Source organism: Euleptes europaea, chromosome 15 (assembly GCF_029931775.1).
Source record: "Euleptes europaea isolate rEulEur1 chromosome 15, rEulEur1.hap1, whole genome shotgun sequence".
In the NCBI taxonomy this organism is placed as follows: Eukaryota; Metazoa; Chordata; class Lepidosauria; order Squamata; family Sphaerodactylidae; genus Euleptes; species Euleptes europaea.
In genome coordinates this window covers 13,182,028-13,200,885 of record NC_079326.1, presented here as the reverse complement: position 1 = coordinate 13,200,885, position 18,858 = coordinate 13,182,028, and the positions used below count along the sequence as shown (strand labels likewise).

General features: G+C 41.1%; 1 protein-coding gene across 5 annotated transcripts in view; it reads right to left on the bottom strand.

Moving 5' to 3' along the window:
- The window catches only part of KALRN (kalirin RhoGEF kinase), a 381,465-nt gene that overhangs the window by 269,514 nt on the left and 93,093 nt on the right, over positions 1–18,858 (bottom strand). The window lies entirely within an intron of this gene.

The following is an 18,858-nucleotide window of genomic DNA, read 5'->3' as shown; positions in this document are numbered from 1 at the left end:
AAAGAAGAATATCCAATTATCTTCCATGGCTGTTCAACACTAAACAACCAATTATCTGTGGGCACCACTTCAAAAGAACTCCATTCCACATAAGTGGATTCAATAGCCTGAGGAGTGATCAGAGTTTATCTGCTCTCACACTCAAAACTGTTCAGAGCCAAATCCAATCAGATCCAAGGGAAAATGCTGCTTCGCTGTTTACTGATAAATTGCTATTATTGAACTGCTGTTATCTGTTCATTCTCCATCATACATAATGGACACTTCTTGATGATTGCTCAACATTTTAGCAGAAATTTAAAAGACAGTACCACTATCATTATCCAGGGAAGACATTTACATCTATGAAGTTTTCCTTCTGTTGTGGTTTCTGTGTAAATACAGCCATTGTCATAGATGTACAATTATATAGTTGACATGGACAACATACCTCAAGGCAAAATACCGAACAAAACAGAATGGGCATGCAGGGGACTGATTTAAGAAAAGACACTGGGATGGGGAATGGTTATCCAGATACTTAATGTGACGGGGCTGAGGGTTCTATACCATAATATTGTAAGACATCAGCCTTTCAAGTAACATCAGATTCCAATCTACTCACCGTAACTGATCTCAATGAAAGCAGCATGGCAAACCTGATATTCAGTGAGTTTAAAAAATTAACTTTCCAAAATATATCAGCTGTTCTACAGCTGTCAGGTAAAAAGCTTCTCCCAATGTGAGCTAGCTTTGATTTTGCAACTTATTTCCCATCAAATACTCCCATCCCTTCTTCTTATGCCAATTTTTAATTTTTTTTTGATACAGTTGTGCCCCTGGTAGAAAGATTCAAGACCAGACAGAGCACAAAAACATATGGGATCAGACCAGTGGTCCATGTAACAAAAATGTAGATAGGAAATTTTGATTTTTAATTCCAATTCGCCAGAATGTCAGCACTTTTCTTCTTAACATCCTCATGAATTCATGAAGAAGGTGCCCTTGATAAAACTGGTAGGGCACAATTCAATTAAAAAAAAAGTTTTCACTAGTGGTCACATGAGAAAGAATCCATATGTTTTATTTAATTTTTTATTCATAGGGTTCAATCCTGCCAGTTTATCCCTCTGTTCCTGATCCTGGAGAAAGGAACACAGCCATTGTCGGGCTGGAATAGGTCTAGTTCCGATGTATCATCCAAAACACTCCTCGGCGACCACTTTCTCAACCATCTTGTTCAGGTACGAAAAGTTTGATACCGGGTGATACCGGTAGTTGGTTAGAACCCTCAGATCTGAAGTTGGGGAGGAGCAGGATCCCGCAGAACACTCTGGAATCCAAGCGGATCCATGAGTCTCCACGGGCGAGAATAAATCAGCTTGCTGCCCAAACAGGCTGGAGGTGGAAGGTCTATTTGAGCCTTCAGGACAAAGTGATCCGACCATGGAACCCCCCTCTCTGGGCATCAGATCCAAACCTATCCCAACCCCAAAGATTAAATCCAGCGTGTGGCATGCTAGATGTGTAGGACCCGAAACAAATTGGGAGAACCCCAGTGCCGCCATGGATGACACCAGGTCTGGGACATGCGAAAAAGGGGCGGCATCAGCATGAACGGTGAAATCCCCCAGTACTATAAGCCTGGGGAACGTCAAGGCCCAGCCTGCCACCACCTCTAGCAAGCGCGACACGGTATCCACCAGTGCGTTAGGCAGCCGGTACACCAGCCAGATAGCCAAGCTCTCCTCGGTGTCCCACATGAAGCCAACACATTCAATGCCGGGAATCTCTGGGTCAGGAAGGGTCCTAAAGAGAAAGCCTCCCGGATGACCAAAGCCACCCCCTGGCCCGACTTCCGAGACTGGTGAGGAACCAAGTAACCTGGGGGAGTTAGTTCTTTCAGGGCGACAACCTCACCCTCTCTCGCACCCAGGTCTTGGTTACGCAAGCCAGGTCCACACCCTGCACAATAAAATAGTCATGCAGGGTGGCGATCTTATTATTAATGGACCTAGCGTTGCACAACAGCAGTGTTGGAGATGGGTAATTCCTGGACCCCCTACCATTGTCTCTCGGGATGGTACACAGATTGGAAGGCGACCGAGCATGTCCATATCTCCGATACCTTCCTTTATAAGATCTGTTCCCACCGCCATACCTCCTGCACCCACTGATGGTTGGGATCCCCAGCCCATGGCTGGCCTCCCTTAGCTCTGATGATATAATATAGTTTTGCCAATCCTAACAGCACTGTGCCTAAACCCAACAATAAAATCACAATACAATACCAATAACATAATCAAAAAGCCCACCCGTTCTATGTATAAATGCTGGCCTCCCTAATCCCCGCTGTTGTTACACCTTTCCCTATATCAATCTGGGATTCTATTCCATCTGCTCGCCTAGTTGTAGCATTGTATTTTACACTCTAGAGCATGGGTTCTCAACAAGGGGGGGGGAATCCCCTTCCGGGGAGGAATTTTAGGGTTCCAGGGGGAGAATTGGGACCACTATTCAGCAAAGTGTGATGTCCTGTAGATTATGTGCAATCTGTAAAATTGTAGGGTTTTTTTTTTTTTTGAGTTAGACTATCTTGGGAAGGGGGGAATTATATTCTGAACAATGGTGAAAGGGGGGGAATGGAACAAAAAGATTGAGAACCACTGCTCTAGAGGCACCTTTGGTTATTTAGTATATCTGTTTTATATTACTTTATTACTGGTCTATTTTAAATGTTGTTTCAATGGTTTTATTGATTTAATGGGATATTTATATTCTTTGTAAGCCGCTCTGAGCCCGGTCTCAACTGGGGAGAGCGGGGTAATAAGCTGAAATAATAAATAAATATATATATCCACATACCTCTGTTACTAACCAATCCCACTACCCATTACACCTAGGGATATAGAAAAATATTTTGTTTCCTAACTCGGCTTAGCAAATTAAGACAGGGTGGACAACAGGCTCCCCAAAAACAATGAGAAAATAATTGAGAGTCTCCAGAGGCTACAGGAGAATCTCAGGGAAATCCAGCGTAAGAGCACTCCACATCCCTTCTCCAGCAACACCTTCCAAGACCACAAGATCTTAAGCAGCCTGACCAAATGTAAAACAGCTCACATACTCCAAACAACGCCCCCCCCCCCAGCTGGGTAACCCTTCACCAGAGTCCAACATCCCCGTGATGTTCTTAAAGGCCTCAGTTTCATAGGGACCTGGTGACAAAAGTGGGCTCCAACCAGACCATTGCCCAAGAAAGTCCAGAGGCAGCCCAACAAGGTTCCAGTGGATATCACCTCTGCGTTCCCATGAATGTGAAGAGGCCGGTGGTTGTCGTAAAAGATGCTGTGAAGCCACTTAGGTTGACATAGGAGTTGTTGGCGTGGCCACTGGGAAGAATGTCAGTAGCTTCCTGTGAAGAAGGCAGTAGAAACCAGGAACCTGTTCTTGCCTTAGAGGCAGTTGATTGACAGCTAAAGGGAGTCCTGGGCATGGGTAATGAAAGTGTTACATTCAGCTCTCTGCTGAATTATAGTTGATATTCAAACTAAAGTCAATGCATTTACCTGGGCTGAATAAAGACCTTGCATTCTGGCTCATGACCAATGCTGATTTCTCCACACTCATCTCTCCCCTGGACATCACAGACTCTTCTGCATACCACACCTAATCCCATCACGCCTGCTATTCACACTTACATACTGTTAACATTTACATACTAATGCTTGTCTGAATTCACTCTCTACTTAAAGACAGATGGATTCACATTCTAGCGGTATCTGAAGAGGTGAGCTGTGGCTCACGAAAGCTCATACCCTGCCAGAAAATATTTTTGTTAGTCTTTAAGGTGCTACTGGACTCTTGCCCTTTTCTACTACTGCAGACAGACTAACACGGCGACCCACTGTGAATTATGATTCAGCTCTCAGTCAATGAAAGGTTGGGTTCGGCTCCAGAGTTCAGGATGGACAGAACTCTGAGAAGCTAGTAACAACTGTGTGCTGTGTGAGAGTTAGTCCCCAGGAGTGAAAACATAAAGGAACACGGTTTTAAGTTGTTTGATTAATACAGAATCCGCCACTGGGTCATAAGGACGTTAACTCTGAATGAATAGAGTACCTCTGGGTTTTGACAGTGGGATTAAGCTCTGAGGAAAAAAAGAGTTCTCAAAAACCAGGGAGAGGGAAGTCATCTCAGGTGTATTGAGGGATCCCTAGGTAAGGTTGAGGAGAATTAGTCTCTAGAGTCCTGAGTAATCCCAGTCCAGTTTAGGTGTTAGACTGGTGAGGAGTGTCGTGGAGTTCCTTACTCCAGAAACTGAAACTGGAGTGTGTCTTAAAGTCAACTCAAGTGAAATCGTAACAAGAAACTGACAAACAAAACAAGCCTCTCATTCAGTGAAAACAAAGATGTAGCATCCTGAAGTGAATTGAGCCATACCATTAGGGTTGCCAGGTCCCTCTTTGCCACCGGTGGGAGGTTTTTGAGGCAGAGCCTGGGGAGGGCAGGGTTTGGGGAGGGGAGGGACTTCAATGCCATACAGTCCAACTGCCAAAGCGGCCATTTTCTCCAGGTGAACGGATCTCTATCAGCTGGCGATCAGTTGCAATAGCAGGAGATCTCCAGCTAGTACCTGGAGGTTAGTAGTCAAAATTCAGCTGCAAGTGCTACTCGGGAGTTTAGAATTCAAGGTGCAAGCACCAGCAAAAGTAAACCTAAAATAAGGTAACTACAATACAAAATTGCTCTTAAAATGTATATTAAAGGTAATTACTAACAGGCACAACCTTGGTTGAGCAAACAGGAAATTTACAAAAGGTTCAAAGTGAATTCAATATAACAGCATACAAGCTTTACCCAAAGATAAATATAGGCAAAAGTGCTCAATGCATATCATAATTTCAAGTCCATGCATGTAGATTGCAAAATTCAAGCAACGGAGACAAGACTTGGTGCAATGGAAATCCGGTATAATTCCATTTCATATGAAACTTTTTCAAGCTCTTAGTCCTTCCGTGCTAAGTTCATTCAATATATGAAGGAGCGTGCCTTCCTTGTATACATGGACGGCAAAGTAAGACGTCTGAGTACCTGGAGGTTGGCAACCCTACATACCATCTAGAAGACCCAAACCTCTCTTGTGTAAATATTGTGAAGTGCCCATTCTGTGTTTGTTTTTGGAATAGCCCAATACCTTTCTGAAATCTAAGTTTACCTGCCTAAACCCTCATCCTGTCTTTTTGTTATAAATAAATTCCTGTTGTTGCGAACTTTTACCACATGCCTCTGTGTACCACCAAATTTCGGACAGACCTAATTTCCCTGAAAAATCCGAGTCTCCCTTCGATCGCTCACACCACCACCCTACCCTGTACTCTTATTTTTGAGGACACATTCTTCATAATGGATACTGTAAGGATCTCCACTTGCTGCAAGTATTTACAGGGCCTTGGACATGCAAATGAACTTTTCTAGATGCAACCAGCAGAGGGTGCTTCTGATACACAGTGCATAGCTGAGCACAAACCCTTAAAAGAGTTTCAGTTACATTTTCACATAGGAGGGCTGTTTTGCATGGAGATTTTTTTTTACTACCCCTTTATTACTGTAGCTGTTATTAGGGTATAAAGTCTCTAGGCAAGGGAAATGCCTGGAGACCCAGTCACAAATCAGCAGAAAGAGTTGTGCCGTTCCCACATCAGCCCTTAAAGGACCAGCCTTGGAAAGCTTTGCAGCTATGGCCAAACTGCTTGCCCAGCCTTTAGAGAGCTACAGTGTCCCCGAGTTGGCTCATCCAAAAAGCCTCATTGCTTCCTGTTATGCTTTCCAAACCTCCTCTACCATTAATGGGGACGATGTGAAGAAGTACCCTAATTCTGCGATGAGACACACAGTCAAAAAAAGAGGACCTGGGTGTGCCTCTTTATGAAATATAAAAGAACGTTTCCCAGCAGCAATTGTTAGCCAAGAAGCAGGACTGACAACAGATACTGGGTTAGTGGCTGGAAAAATGTTGTCTTCAAGGAGACTACAGATTTGAAATGTATAGGAGTAAAGGGGATGTTTTCCATTAATGAATACTTGATGGTCTGCCCATTAGGAAAAAATAAAAAAGGAAAACTGTGGACCCCACATCTCCACACAGCACTTTACAACACTGTATATCCAAAAGGATTTGTGTGCAATCCTCATGTCCTTGGAAGGACAAGGGTGCCGGTGGAGATACTGCCAACAAAAACAGAATAAAAACAATGAGATGGAGGAAAGCACCACCAAGAATAAACTTTTAAATCCTAATCCTGCATAATGACTAATAATGCTTACCAAGTCCAATTTAATTAAAACAAAATGTCCCTTTTGTTATATTAAAAATGGCTTGAAATAGATTCATTCCCCCCCCCCTCTCCATTTATCCCAGCAGGATATTGTCAAACAAAGGTCTTGGGGTGGGGGGCAGGACAAATACAAAGAAATTTATCCTCTGGCTTTTCCAGTCATTATTAATAACTTACTATGAGAGTACCAAACACAGCTAAGCTGTTCTTATTGGTACTTAGTCCAATTCTAAAAGCACAGAGTGATTTTTGATTTGGTTTTACAAATCAATGTCTCTACTTTGGACAAAAGGCAGAAGGCCAAAAGTGCATATTATTTTCACAGAGATAAATGAGCCATGCCATGAATGACTTAAGGGGTGGCATGAACGAGATCAGAATCTGACCAGAATTTAGATCCTTGGCACATTTAAAGCATGCATGCCGATGATACAACAGATTCAAAAAGGGAGAGCCTCTAGCACAAAGAACTGCCTGCCTATTTGATGTGTACTTGAATTCAGGGTGGAAAACTCGAAACCAGCAAGAGATGCGGGATCAATGCCCTAAAAACAACAAATTCATCTTTGCAACAACAACTACAAAAAACCTCCAGGAAGGCGTATTTCCCCTGTTGGACTGTTTCCCCAAATGACTAACTGCTGAACATGTTTAAGGATTCTCTTTCAGTTACCAGTTACCATCTTAGCATGTTGCTGCTATAGGCATATGAATTTTAGTTCGTGGCATTTTACATGGTAAGTATATGATGAACTCTAGCTTTCTGCATGGCTCTAAACATTCATCACTTCTAGTTGCCAGTGTCACAGACAGTAATCTTTAGCAGCAGGTGAATAGCTGCAAAGGCTTTGGGCAGAAAGTGTGTCTGTATGAGCATGTGATCAGCATTCTTGCTGCCCACAGTACAAACAAGGGAGTCCTCTCTGCCTTGCTGCATTTTGCAGTGATAGGGAATCTCCAGGACAGAACTATACACCTAGGATTACAAAGCAGTTGACTACATCAGTGATAACGTCACCATTATTTTCTAAAATCATGATGATGAATGAAATGTCATTGTTAAAAAGAACATTCCGACTGATCTTAGAGATTGCATGTGGACGTGAGGAGGAAGCAGCTGCTGTGTCTTAGAGCATAATAATAGAGCACTCTATTAAGAAGAGGTTAGGTGGCCATCTGTCAGCAATGCTATAACCTTAGGCACATGATGAGAGGGAAGGCATCCTGGCCATCTTCTGGGCATGTAGTAGGGGTCACTGGGGGCTTTGGGGAGAGTTAGTTGTGAATTTCCTGCATTGTGAAGGGTTGGACTAGATGACCCTGGTGGTCCCTTCCAACTCTATGATTCTATGATAATACGTTATGTAACCAGCATCTTGTATTGCTCCTCAAGACAAAAGATAACCTCTGCAGATGCTGGACCATAGGTAAAAGATCCTCTCAGTTCCTTCACCATATGGAAGTGGGAAGTCACAGAACATTAGCTGTGCTTATTTAGATTAGATGTATTTTATCTCCCTATCTCTTCAGTCTATATGCAGAACATATAATTAGGAAAGCTGGATTAGATTTAGATGAAGGTAGAGTGAAAATTGGAGGGAGGAACATTAATAATTTGAGATATGTTGATGACACTACATTATTGGCAGAAAATAGTGAAGATTTGAGACGACTACTGCTAAAAGTTAAAAGAGAAAGTGCCAAAGCAGGACTACAGCTGAACACCAAGAAAACAAAAGTAATGACTACAGGAGAATTACACAACTTTAAGGTTGACAATGAGGAAACTGAAATTGTTCAAGACTTTCTATTCCTTGGCTCCACCATCAACCAAAAGGGAGACTGAAGCCAAGAAATCAGAAGGAGATTGAGACTACAGATTGTGCTTTATGCATCATGCCTGGCTTGCCAACTGCTAGATAGTGGAGGGCAATTGCCTGCCAATTGATGGGGCTGCCCGCTGACCCTCAGCTGGTTGCAAAAGCATCTGCGCCGCTTCCAGGTAAACCTGAAAGTGATGTTGGCATAGCACGCACACTGTGTGTGCATGGATCACAACCCCCAGCCACACTGCCGCAAAGCTCACACCGGTGGCAAGGGGTGACCTGGCAATCCTACTAGCTACTACTCACTGTTTGTTTTTTCACTCACACAAACTAAATGATACCTTCATAAATCTGTTGTTTGTTCAGGGCACTTTCCCATAATAGCAAACATGTAATTTTCAGGTGGTTAAGAGAAAATCAGGAACATGCATCTTGTAATGAGGAGCCCCATGGCGCAGAGTGCTAAGCTGCAGTACTGCAATCAAAAGCTCTGCTCACGACCTGAGTTCAATCCCGACGGAAGTCGGTTTCAGGTAGCCGACTCAAGGTTGGCTCAGCCTTCCATCCTTCCGAGGTTGGTTAAATGAGTACCCAGGTTGCTGGGGGTAAAGGGAAGATGACTGGGGAAGGCACTGGAAAACTACCCCGCAAACAAAGTCTGCCTTGGAAACGTCGGGATGTGACATCACCCCATGGGTCAGGAATGACCCAGTGCTTGCACAGGGGACCTTTACCTTTACCTTTTTAATGAGGGAGAAAGGAATTAAAAGGTCTTATTCCACCTATGGAAAATGTTTATGCGCCTCATTTATTCATTATTAAGAGAAATTCAATTTGAATGAAGCCATGCTGTTTCCTATGAGCTCTTTTAGGGCAACCCATCATCATACATGTTTGGCTCCCAACTGATTTTTGAGCAAGAGACTATATAGGTGTTCACTTTTCTACTTTGACATTTAGAATAGATTGTTTATTCTATTGTTTTCTGTAATCTTTTAATACTCTTCTCTCTTTTGAAACACATCCTGTTTTGTTTGTTGAACTGCCATTCTGCAATGCAAATTTCTTGGTGAAACAGAAATGCCTGCCAATCACCCACAAAAAATTCAGGCTCTAGTAGCTCAGGACTCCCTTTGAGATCTGTAAAAAATATTTTAAAGTGTTCTGTACTAAATGGTGCCATGGATTATTTCATAACATAGACAACAATTTTGCAAAGCAAAGTATTTTTTCTCCTTCTAATTAATTACTTTTAAATATTTGTATCTTGCCTTTCTCCTTATCTACGGGACTTCCAGCCCAAGAAACATCTCTTTGGAAACACAAGATATCCTGCGTTATTGAGGTGTTATTCTATAATGCAAATTTCTTCGTGAAAGAGAAATGCACCTGCCCACCAATCACCCACAGACACAGGCTTCAATGCTGGCAAAAAAACAATTCACAACAGCTGTAATTGCTGATTTTAAAAGTTAATCCAGTCATGTTGCTCAATTAAAAACCTATTGTGCCTGCCTGCATAATAGAGGTCATCCAAGATTGTTTGTTTGTTTGTTTTGTATTTTTATTATTTTGTATCTCGCCTTTCTCCACAACGGGGAACCAAAGCAGCTTACATCACTCTCTGCTTGTCCATTTAATCCTTACAACCCAGAAAACAACAAAAGTAGCTGTGAAATGATCCTTGGTTCATTTCTTCTTGAGAAGAAAATAATGACATGGAGACGATCATACTGGGTAGGCAGGGGAGACAAAAATTATACTCAATTATAACATTTTTTAAAATTTAACCAAGTACAATGACCTATGATTAATCCATCCATTCTAGATGAGATCAAAAAGGAAGGACAGGAATTTTCCTATACTTGCAGCTCTTGGGACCCTTGTGAAGTATTTTATTGTTTGTTTATTTATTTTCCATTTGTATCCCGCCCTCACTCCCCGGCCAAGACTGGGCTCAGAATACATGAGTAAATACATGAGTTCTGAAATGGAGAGAAAACTGGATTTTAGGTGTCTGTTCCTGTGGATCCATTTCTGATGAGTCCACTGATGGTCCAGTGTGTGGCCACTCTGAAACCCATCAGAAAAATATCCTCCTTCTCCAATGCAGTCTTTCCCTGAGTTCTTCCTGCTACTCCTTCTATTTCTTGCAAATTAAAAAAAGGAGGGATGGTCAGGAATCCTCCAATGACAAGCAGCATGATCCCTCCTGCATGTACTTGCAGGAATATCCAGAGATGCAGGGAACAAAGTGAGCTGCATTTCAAGCAGTTCCTATCGTCCCTGAATAAGCTTTTGTGGCAGCATTTAGGGTCTCAGTTCCTGCCATGTCACTGTCTGGAGTGATCCTTGCAATCCCTCCTCATCTCAGAATGCTGCTAGAAACGGGATATGGGATGGGAAGTCCAGGATGCGGCAGGGCTTAGAAACCCAAACTGCTCTGGTCCACATTACAAGTTTTGATTAATGCTGGGGCAGATTTTGATGTTCTGACCTATTGTTAGAACCCATGGAATATACAACCACACAGCACACAGTAACAGGGAGCTTTGTAGTGAAACGATTCTGCTCAGGTCCCATTTCAGACATGGCATTAGTAACTACATGTAAGGAATCCTGTCAGGATTCTAGAAAAAATGTCACCCATGCAGCAGCTCTTATGTGTTCAATCACAACTTATTGGAATGGATCATAATATTGAACAATCTTCATTGAGCCTTCCATTTTCAATTTGCCCTTCAATAGCAACTTTTCAAAAAAATGCAATCACAAGCATCTTTTTCTAAAAAATCTGGGAGCCTCTCCAGTAGCTATTAAGAATAATTTTCTAATCACATCCTGCTTACACTCCCCTCTCACCCATCACCTACTTCCCATGTATAATCATCCAAAACTTTAAAATAAAATAACGTGCAATCTGTTTTCTCCTTGAAGGGAAAAGCAACCTTGCATACTTATCAATATCTTTTTGCTGAACATTACCAAATTAATGAAGAAAATTATCTGTAGAGGCAATTACAATTCTTAAAGATCATCTCCCACTATCCTCTTGCCAACATTAAGCCATAAACATCCCTTCAAGTCAGCCTGCAGGTGGTCTTTATATGCTGCCAGTTCCACTTGCTAGAGTTGCGTTGTTATAAAATAAAACTTCTGAGTTTTATGGTTTTTGCTCTTATTATTATCCTGATAAAGATACATATGTCCTGAATTCCACATATCTTAATGTCTGACAAGATTTCTGGGTCTTCTTGCCATCTGTATAGTAAAAGAAAGTTGATCTTTGGAGATGCCAGCTACATGGCACATAAGAAAGGGGATAACGTAGAGAGGTCTTCTAAAGGGTTGCTTCTACTAGAGCTCAGTCGCACAAAAATCTGATGAGAAAGTTATTTTTTATGTTTAATTTGGACATACAATTAGTAGGCACGGATGGGAAAAAACCACTCTTTGTGGTAATCATCGTAATAAAAGGCCAAACTACATGTGTCTGAATGAAACTCCAGATGTATAATTTGACCTAAAAAAAGTAGCCATGCCCCGCCCCCATATGGGTCAGAGGTGCAGTGCTATGAAGGGGTAATTATTCCCCCTGCACTTTTTCCTAATCAAAATACACCCCACCCCCCGGCTGCTTTATGTTCAAGTGGCAAAAAGGACAGGTACCCAAAATTGTCAGGGAGAAAACAGTTAACTCTTCTCTGTCCCAGTGCAACAGTCTCAGTCCATATTGCTCCCCTCCCAGCCACTGCAGTTGTTTTTTAAGGTCAACTAGAAATCTGGTGTCCCAGTCACTGAACTTCAGCATCATGTGTAGTAAGATGTACTATCAGAATCATTTCGAATTTTGACCCATTCTGCCTGTTGATTAAACTGACACTGTATGTTTCATCTGGGTTAAATCTTATTTTGTTCACTTAATGTGAAAATTGTCACCAATCACGCCACTAAAACATTCCAACAGAATGCAGGCACCAAAAGGAAGGATTTTTGTTTCTTTTTTAAAAAAACCCACCTTCAATCTTTATTTTCTTAAGAAATAGTAGGGCAATAGGAACCTTTAAAAATGTTAGTTGAGAGGAGGGGATGAAAACCTTTAATAGTGAATTTAATTCTGTATGTAGCTGTATAACTAAGCTATAAATAATTGGATCTTTGTGTGCTCCCACACTGAAAGACGGAAAATGTGATCTCTGCCTCAGCATATGATACTATTCTGCAAGGGGGAAGCAAGAGTACTCAGCGGACTTGGCTTGTTTCTGAAGTCCAATTAATGGGTAGCATCACCCAAAGAATTGGGACTCCTTGTTCAGTAATCTGTCACATCATCACTTACTTCCCTGTGCTGATGCTTTTTTACACTTCTTTGTTCTGAGACAACCAGATCCACTTACCACCCACTTGAAAAGCCAAGATGCCAACCCCAAATGTTAAAATATTTCACATTCCTTTCCTCATAACAAAAATATGAAAAAAAAATTACAATTGAAAACATTTTCCTTTCTTCCAATTTTGTTTCCATCATCTATCCTTATGAACTAAAGCTTTCACCGTTTAGTTGAGATGTCATTTATCTTACAGATGCAAGTAGAGAGTTGAGATTAAAAACATTGCAACTGAAGTCACGGGTCTTCAGGACACAGGAAGAAACAGTCATGATGGGAGATGTAAACCCATTCAGGAGAATTACATGATAAAATTCTTCGAGGCTCTTCAAGCAGGAGGGGGAACTGAGGGAAGATGGTGTCAGCTTGAAACAATTAGGCTGAGTATTTTTTCTTTCTCCTGTTGCAGGTATTTATAGGCTGGGGGCAAAAACCTCTAGAAGGGCTCTAGGAATGTTTTAAGGATGCATCTATATAGTCCTATTAATATTTCTGCTTGCAATAATGTTACCCTTCTACACATTTCCGGTATACATGCACTTCCTCTTTTTAAAGATGTTGCATGGGAAGAGGAGCTTTTGTTGGATTGTTTTCATTTAGAAAAAAAACAGGGTTGAATTTGTAGAGATGATACCAGTGGTATAAAACTAACTTCTATATCTGGTGCTATATAAATGCCTGAATAAATAATGTTGGTCCACAGTCTGTGCATATGATGACAGTCCTTTCTTTTTGCTTAAAAAAACATATTGTGTATCTCTTGGGTGAACATAGGTTACTGTTTTGCTAGGTTTCTGCGGTAGAACAACAGAAGAACCATTACTGTTGCTTGATAAACAGCCAGAGCTCACTGTGTTTCTGCTCTAGAACAGATTCAAGTGCCACCATCAGAGCTTGGGACCTGAATGCAACAACGAACACTTTAAGTCACAACTGTTTATCTCTATAGTGGTTTCCACACAGGAACAGACTTGTATGGTTTCCTGTTGCTGCTGCCGATATAACACAGTAGCATTGAGCTTTCCACATGCCAGGGTTTACAAGGTTTCCCAGCTCTTCAGCACTGGACATCTCCCTTCCCCCCAAGCCACTGGGACTTTTTAAAAAATTGCTATTGAATATTGTTATATCAATATAATGTTATAACACTGTGTGTATCAGGTTGTCTTAATTTCCAGATTTCATTTTGAATCTGACTGTACACCTTTCTCCTTATATCTCCCCAACAAAAGGGGATAGAGACTGACTTTAAAAAAAATTACAAATGGGAATTCAGACAATCTGCTACACAGGCTGTTTTAATATTATACTGATATAGTGATAGTCAGATGCTGATTTAAAATAAAACAAAAAAGCCCTCCGGTGGAGGGGGGGAAGGAAATGGCCACTGTGGGGGCAGGATCAGAGAAAATGGCTACTATGCGGATGGGTAAATCCAAACTTGCCTACCTGCATGGCAGCCATCTAGGCTTCACTGCAACCTTTCCTAAAATGCTGCAGCAAAGCAGGTTTGAGAAAATTGGAGCAAAGCTGGGGGAAACCCGTAAATGTATCATGATGCTTTGGAGAAGCAGGAAAAAATCCTGCTTCCCAGCAGCATTAAGCCAAGGGCAAATAACCTATGTGGAAATGGCCTATATCTTTAGGCTGGGTGGGCAGAAGAGTGTATTTGAACAAAAGCAAAATGCCTTGTCTTCAATTATTAGGTGTCAGATCCTCAGTCAGAAGGATCCTCTTCACTCTCAAATCACATCACCTCATATTTTTTTACAAATTAAACAGTGGGCAAAGTCAGGATATGCTGTCTTAAGTCTTGAAAGAAGTTTTTTTTACAGCTAGTTCAAAACTAACATCCAAAAAACCAATATCCAACCCAACAATCAATAAACCAATAGGACCAACCCAGTATTGCAATAGAAAGTGTTGCATGGATTATTCTTGAAAGAGTTGCTCTAAGCCAACAACCTTTGTCAGTTTTCAAGGAATATGACACAATTCAGCCAAAGCATTAACTTCAATAGGAGATTCAACCATGCACTTAATTCTTGCCACTGAAATTAATCAGATTTGAAAGTACTTAACGTTGGCTGGATCAGACCCACTTTTTTAAAAAAAATTATGGCACTAAACAGTGTTGTCAGTGTTAACCAGCTTTAAATTCTTCTGGTCTCTGTGAGGACCATCAAATACTGTCCCTGCAGTCTTACATCATGGGAAAATCACCTTCATCAGAAAAACCTGGATGATAAATGAGGCAAAGTATCACTCTGAGTCTGCTCAATACTTGGATACTGAAACATAATAAAAGTCACTGTAACTATGTAATCAGAATTTCTTTAAAGCACAAGGAAGAGTAATCTGTCCTGATTAGCAGCTCTAGGGAGGATAAAAGAATTATAATTTCAGACTAATTTCAAAGGAAAGTTGAAATCAAATTATGCGAAGGATAGAGCACAAGTAACCTCCTAACAATATCTTGAGGAAATGCCATTACATGAAAACAAAATTATTTAAAAACCGGGTTTTGTGGCATTACGCTGAGCTGTATTTAAGCACCATTGTTCGAAGTTTAGAGTAATTTTTGTTAGCTTCTTTGCAGGCTGGGGAGTATTTAAAGCTTATTAACTGCTCAGTCTGACATTTTTAGTCATCTGTAAGGTATTCTTGGACCAATGCCTCGGTATTCATTATGGTATTCAATACAGACCTTATGAAATGTAGATTTAAAAACACCTTTTCAGGAGGGTTTTTTTTAAAACAACACTCTACAGATTTATATTTCAATTTGCAAGGTGGTTTTCAGCTTACTGAGGTGCAGCTAATACTTATTTTTTATTTTTAAAAGACCGGTAAGCTGTCTTGCAATGGATCGGGTCCCGAACAACAGTGAATGAGAACGCGTCACTAGGCAGAACACATTTCGATGGCTTCATCAGATCAATCACGTTGAGATTTCTATGGATGTTCAGTTCATGGTTGATAAGCAGTGCTTGAGGCCGGTTTGGTATATCCTATAAGTATTAAATATTGAATTTTAAATTTGTATTCTTGGAGTTATTAAATTAGTGGTAAGTAAGGACGGCACAAGATGCGCTAAGCCACTTACCCCGAGGGGTGAAGATCCTTTGTAAGGAAACACTAATCCTTCGTAAGGAAACACTTACTTACCACTTACTTACCGATCCATTGCAAGACAGCTTACCGGTCTTCCCTATCCTGAAGAACCTTGTTCCTTTCGGGTCCCGCCATGAAACTTGACTTTCTGCATTCCTGCAGACTTGTGACCATGGTCTTCTTTGGACTACCTTGAGTCCAATTCCACCTTCCAAATCACCAGTTCCAGTTGGTTTGGTTTGGTTTGGTTTTCCTTTCCATAGCGTTATTTATAGACTTTACCTCATTAAGAAGTTATCAGTGTTTTTCTTGCTTTCCTGCTCCGTGTTTCTAACCTTTGTTGACTGAGATTCATCAGCAATATATATATGTATATAAATTTGTGACTGAGCTGTATCAGCCGTTTATGTGCTTTATTCGATGTTGCAGGAATTATAGTGTTGCTTTGTTTATTGCTTTTTGAATGATTGTTTTCATTATTTGTTTGATTAAAATTTTCTTGTTTTCTCTTACTATTGTGAATTTCCCAACAGTGTTATTCAACACTATATGATTTAGAGCCCAGGTGCTGCCTATTCCCTTAGTACCCACTAGATATAGCACAGGTATTTGCTTATCTTTAGTACCTGGAGGTTGGCAACCCTATTCCCACCTAACAATCATCTGTTGTGAGTAGACTGGAGAGGAGAGGAGCTGCGGTTTAGAGGGAAGTTTCCTGAGTGTTTTCTCAATTCTTTTAACTATTTCCGTTTCACCTGTGGGTTGCATTGGGTGGGGCAAGAGGAATTTAAATAAGGGGTTGAGGGGAGTTCAGCTGTTAAAATTTTATCAAACGCTAGTTTAACTCACACGGTGTCTGGCATCTTTCTTTTGGAGTGTGAGGGCAATACTGTGAAGGTCTCAAAACTGAATCAATACAGTAATTGAAAACACAAACATCTGTCTCTGTGATCCGAAAAAAACAAAGTATATTTTCTCATCACTGTATTTAGAAAGGATTAAAGACACATTTGCCAGGTTTGCTGAATCAATATTGGTTTCTGAGTTTCATGTACATATTGGTTCTGAGCAACAATTCCCAAATTTGAAATCGTCTTGTGGGTAGGAGAGCTGGTGAAAATGGAAGGATGGGTTATGCAGTAGTAATTCAAAGATCAGTGGGTGTATAGCAATTATGAGCAGACTGCAAGATTAACAATGCTACTTAGCATTTGTATAGCGCTTCTGAACATCCAAAGCACTTTATGTACATTATCTTGGTTAATTCTTACCAAGACCCTATAAAGGAGGTTGGTATAATTATCCTTGTGCAGCTTGGAATAACACTAAGAGATTTATTTAAGGCAATGTAATCAATTCATGGCAGACATTCAAACCCAGTGTTTCTTAATTATAGTTCAGTCTGTTAGCCAGTATGCTACCCCAGCTAGACCCCAGAGACAGAAGGGGATGGAGGAATGACAAAAGCAGCTATGAAACCTATTTTCAAGACTCATTTGCAGCTCCATTTATTACACAGCGGCCAGCTCAGTCACAAGAGCAAACAACTAGATAAAGGACTCATCTACCACATGGTGAAGGACTCGATAGAATGCTTTTTCTTCATCCAGTTACAGTGCAGCCAAGTCCTTCATCCCATCATGGCATCAATGCTATGCATCAGGGAGCCCCCTGATTATTTTATTTATCTATATTTGTTCATCTATACCCCACATTTCTCCCCAGTGAGGTCCCAAAGTGGCTTACATAGTTCTCTCCTACTCCATTTCATTCTCATCATAACCCTGTGAGGAACGTTCGGCTGGGAGAGTGACTGGCCCAAAGTCACCCACCAAGCTTCCGTGGTGGAGCGGGGATTCCAGCCTGGGTCTCCCAAATCCTAGTCCAACACTCTAACCACTATACCACACTGGCTCTTAACTTTATTAACACTCACGCTGGCAATGGAGCCCCCACATTTTTCTGCAGTCCTCCCATTGTGTGTTACCTACAGGGAGTGGGCATGCATGGGGCAGCCAAGTCTTTCTGTAGCCTCCAAGTCAGACACTAAGATGTTGTGAGGGCCCTTCTTCCCTTTTGAACCCTCACAAATTGTTCCTGCTGTTACCAATAGCTGTGAGGGTTTTTAGTATTTCTTTAACCCCACAGCTAGTCAACTTTGTGTGAGGAGAAAGCTTCCCTTTCCTCCCTCCAGATGAAATTGAGAGGCTTAGAGGCTGAAACTGATTTTATAATAATTAATATAAATTGAAGTTTATTATCTACGGAGAGGTAGTTAGATTGTTTTTCTTCAAGAGAGGCACAAAGCGTAGTTGGTTACGAGCAGTTCAAAACCTAAATGGTTACAGGCACAGTACTTAGTTGTCAGTACAGTTTCTTCAGGTTATTCAGTAAAATACTCAGATGTTGTTCAATATATTCATATACTCAATGTACACAGGGTGGACTCAGTTTACCCTAGCACACAGAATACCAGAGAGTGGAGGTTTATCCACAACCTTTCGTACTCTTTAGATTTGCCTACCTCCTGTGGAAAACAAATCTTTCCCTCCAAGCCACTGAATCAGGCGTCTCCCTATTTCAGGAGCCACCTCTCACTTAGAGACTGAAGAAAGGGTTATCTCTCTACCACAATCTTCCCTTTGTCACCACTCAGGTTTGGTTTATACACACTAGGTAATATAGGAACAGGACAGGACAGATTTTTATTACGGCATTGCCATTCTAAGAATACTTGATAAGGTAATATATGAACACACCGGTTCTCAGAGTCTCTACACCCAACCGCACAGTTCGGGAGCTCAGAGCTAAAGGATCAAGAACTTCTCCCTCCCACCAAGAAGACCCCTGTCAGCTCACCAGACTCCACCCACTGCCTGCTGGCACTGGCTGGCAGAACTCCTTAGTCTCAGTGCTTACTAAAGCTGTGCATATCAATAAACCTGAGCTTTACTAGGCTGATAACTGTACTCATCATATATGGGAGACATTTGTAAACCAGTTATTACAACTAAAGTCAATCTTACCAGATGTTTGCGTAATTGGTAATATAGTATACAACCTATATACATGCCTGGTTTGATTTAAACTGTTTGTATATGTATATATTTCTGTAAATGTATGCAGGTTTTACATGGGTTTCAGTTGACCACTGATGAAGGCCAAATAGGCTGAAATGCATCTGGCATGTGTTTATAGATATCAGCCTTAGGA